The sequence below is a fragment of the Cyprinodon variegatus genome, unplaced genomic scaffold, assembly GCF_000732505.1.
Source record: "Cyprinodon variegatus isolate N-32 unplaced genomic scaffold, C_variegatus-1.0 Scaffold1175, whole genome shotgun sequence".
Taxonomy (NCBI): domain Eukaryota; kingdom Metazoa; phylum Chordata; class Actinopteri; order Cyprinodontiformes; family Cyprinodontidae; genus Cyprinodon; species Cyprinodon variegatus.
Window position 1 is genome coordinate 37,103 of NW_015151628.1, and position 3,944 is coordinate 41,046.

Genomic DNA, 3,944 nt, shown 5'->3' on the forward strand with positions numbered 1-3,944 from the left:
AGAACCCATCATGACATAAACAGCTAAACTGGTGTCTTACATCTACCTCTATTCATGTTCTTGGGCCATGAACGAGTGGGCTGGTCTGTATGTACATTTCGGGGCGTGACAAAAGAACAGGCCAGAACCAGATAAGGCAACATCTCCAAGTTTACCTCAAGTTGAGGCTTCGTTTGAATTCGCCCGTTTTATGGTGGAAGGTTAGAATTGTGACATTTGTAGAAAAAAGAGGTGTTGATGGGGTTTGAACTTCTCTGTACGTCGATTTCATCCACTGAACTATCGTTATCAATCTTTTACAATGGAGATTGGTTTTGCATTCTATGACCCCTTTAAGTCCAAGGCCTGGCTTCCCTTTAACTTTCACCCCCCTCCCCCCATCTCCTCCTTCACTGTCAGGCTTTTCTCAATCCCGACTCATCCTCCGGTTCATTCCACTGCCATTGTTGACACCCCAGGGGGAAAACGACTATAATCCTCTGCCCAAGTTATTCATCCAAGCTCATGTTAACTCACAGCATCATGTCTTCTGCCAGGGTTAATAAAAATCTTTGTAATTGCTTCTGTTTTCCTTGTGAGTCTCTTTGGGTTGAATTAGTATATTACATTTTCTGCTTTTTTATGACAGGTCTGAAAACCCATCCTAACAAGAAAACTCTGGTCAAGCTAAAAAATAGGGTTTCAGGTTGCACGAAGCTGAACCTTGGTGCTGGTTGTTCAGTCGGAACGCAAGAGACTAAAGAGCGAAACTGACATCTCTTATACATGTACAGTATATTGAGGAGTCGCACTTATGGAACTTCTTTTACGGGGAGAGGGAGGATTTATGCCTTTTCCTTCCACCTCCATCATCTCCCTACCAGCCAGTACTGCCAGAGCCAGGGCCCTTTAGCGAGCCAGAACCCGAGCCAGGGCCCATTAGCGGGCCAGCTTGCGTAGCTCCGGAACCCACTAGCGGGCCAGCTAGTGGAGTGCCAGAACCCATTAGCAGGCTTAATCCAGAGCCCATTAGCCGCCTAGAGACCCCTGAGCCCGCTCTGTGCCTTCCAAGAGCCCTCAGCGGGCGCTCCAAGCCTCCAAGAGCCCTCAGCAGGTGCTCCAAGCCTCCAACAGCCCTCAGCGGGAGCTCCAAGCCTCCAAGAGCCCTCAGCGGGAGCTCCTCGCCCCTTCAGAGGTTGTTCCTGAGCCGCAGCCGGCGGCTCCCTCAGAGGTTGTTCCTGAGCTGCAGTCGGCGGCCCCCTCGGAGTCGGCTGCTGCAGCGTCAGAGACGGCGGCCCCCTTGGAGTCGGCGTCAGAGCTCCTGGCTCCTTTATGGTTTTCCCCTGATGTCTCCATGGTTCTGGTTTGTGTTTTATCTTTATGTTGGATTTTTGGATACCTGTTTTTGTTCAGCATTTTTAAGTTGGATTTTTTGGATTCCTGTTTTCGCTGCCTGATATTTCATTAAATACTTAAAGAACTCACCCCTGCCTGCCAGCCTCTGCATTTGGGTACTCACAAAAACCTCCAAACAATTCGTGACACTTGCTTACTGAATGCCATGTGCCTAACTTGCGTAAACAATGTAAGTCATGCTGGCCCAGCGCTAGGCTCTGGTGCTGCCTGGAATGGTTGAGAGAACCGTTAAGCAAGCTGCCAAATTGTGCCATGGAATTGGAACACACAACACCAGTTCTGAACAGGAACCAGTTTTCGATTTCCATCCATATCAGCCGCATAATGAGGAGTCTTCTAATCCGAACAGGCCTCACTGCTATGACATCATCGGCCGACAAATCTGGCCTTTGGAGGACACAGCCGCTAAATTCGAATGATTTCAAGATTATCAGGTGATTTTTAAAGCTTCAGAAACACCCCACATAATAAAAAAAATGGGTATTGAAGATTTTTGGTCATATGATTTGTTGTCTAGTAACACAACCGGTGCATCATCACACACAAGCCATTTTCAACCAGAACATTCAGAGGTAAGACAGGAAATCCCACAAAGCCTCTAGATATACATAGATTTCTATATATGATGTCATGCTTGTACTCTGTTTGCTATTAAAGGGTCTGTGTCAAGGTTCCTCTGTGAATGGAAAATAAAACTATTATTTCACAGGTACGGGCACTGGTAAAAAAAAATAAGCAGACAGTTAGCAGAAAACGGTAATGATATTATTGTTCATATTTTATTAGCATTAAATTTTAATCTTAATCTTAATACATGTGATTTGGGAAATGTTAAAATACTGTTCAAGATAACGTATGGGTTAAAACTAAGAGATTTAGTGTTTTAAACATTGAAAAAAAAAGGGAAGTTGACTGTTAATAACACCTCTTCATTGGCTTAAAAACAGGAAGTTCTTTTTTTAATCTGAAGTTGTCAATCATGAAAGAGTGGCACACATGTTCAGTCTAAGAAGTCTGCAGGGGGAAGAGGACCAGTTAGTGGTGAGTCCAGATGATTTTTATTTTTAATTCTTTCTAATTTATACTTAAAGAACATCAGAGGAGATGCTACAATGATCTGGACTTCACAGTTAAACTGTTAAGCTATTAAAATTTTTACTATCTCTTTTTGCACTGATTTTGAAATCTGTTCTTTTATAAATTTGGACATTTATAATTTTAAAATAAAATAGCACATGTTTATGAGTCTTTAAAGTGAGGATGGAGGATGATTGATAATTTCTTATAATTTTATATATTTTAGGTTTATTATTCTGGGTCCTCTGGTCAACAACTTACTGTAAAGAAAATTATTTAAAATAAACTATTTCTTTGTCAGATAGTCGTCCTATGTGAAGCGTCTCCATGATGAGGCGTCCTCAGAGCTGTGAAGGAGGTAAGGAGATGAATGCGGAGGTGAATAAGGAGAAAATACAGAGAGCTGAATGATCATCATCATATAAACAAGAACAAGGCTGAACGGAAAAACTTTCTTTAAACACGATTTTAAAATCTGAACTGAGAAGAGATTTGGCTGTTCTTTTTTTCAGTATAGTATAAAGAATAAATAATAGGTAGTGACGTCATTATCAAGTGTTTAGAATAGTGCAGAACACAGGAAGTGAAACAGTCAAACATACACTATGTTTGTTGGTGGATGTTAGTTACAGTTTTTAAAGTTAGCTGCATAAAAAAGGTTCTGATCTATAAAAGGCCTTTTTAATAAAAGCTTTTGAGTTTTTACTAAATCCTTATGAGTCTTAAAGCAACATTTAGCAACAGGAGAGAATGTGACTAGGGCATAGTTTAGAGGAAGGTAAATACCACTATGGAAGCACAGCATCATCGACAACTATAAAGTCATTTCCTGTATTCAAAAGGAAAAATGTCTAAAAATAAGACAAATCATTTGAGACTTTACCATATAAAGCATCTGCTACAAACAGGCTTAAGTAAAGCAACAGCAGAAAAAGAGATGATGATCTATGATAAAAATAGGCTTTAGTGTTGATGTCAGTTTCAGATGTTGGTTGTTTGCTGTGAGTCTGTCTCCAGGTTATGAAGTGGTTCTCCTCTAAATTCTCCTCAGCTGAAGCTGCTTCCTCCCAACATGAAAACCCAACCAGAACCTCCAAGCTGCTAGCAGAGAGAGTCGTCCTGCTGGTTCTGGGCTCTGTGCTGGCTGCTGCTCTCATCATCATCTACAGACTGGGTCAGTTTTTAAATGATTTTCGTATTTTTTTCCCCTATTTTTCCCTTTTTTCGATTGGGTGAATCTTTAATTTGTGTTTCTGAAATGTAAAGTTTATATTTTTAAAGTGTAACATCAGGTTTCGGTTTTTGTGAAAACTTATAACTTTTTTTTTGCATCAGTTGATGTGGCTTGGCGGACCAGTGAAAAAGTCCAAACCCTGCAAGAAGAGAATGAAGCTCTGAGGGAAAAATTATCAGGTGAGTCGGTCAGAGATTGAAGGATTGATCAGGTTATTATATTTTTCATTTTTTATTTT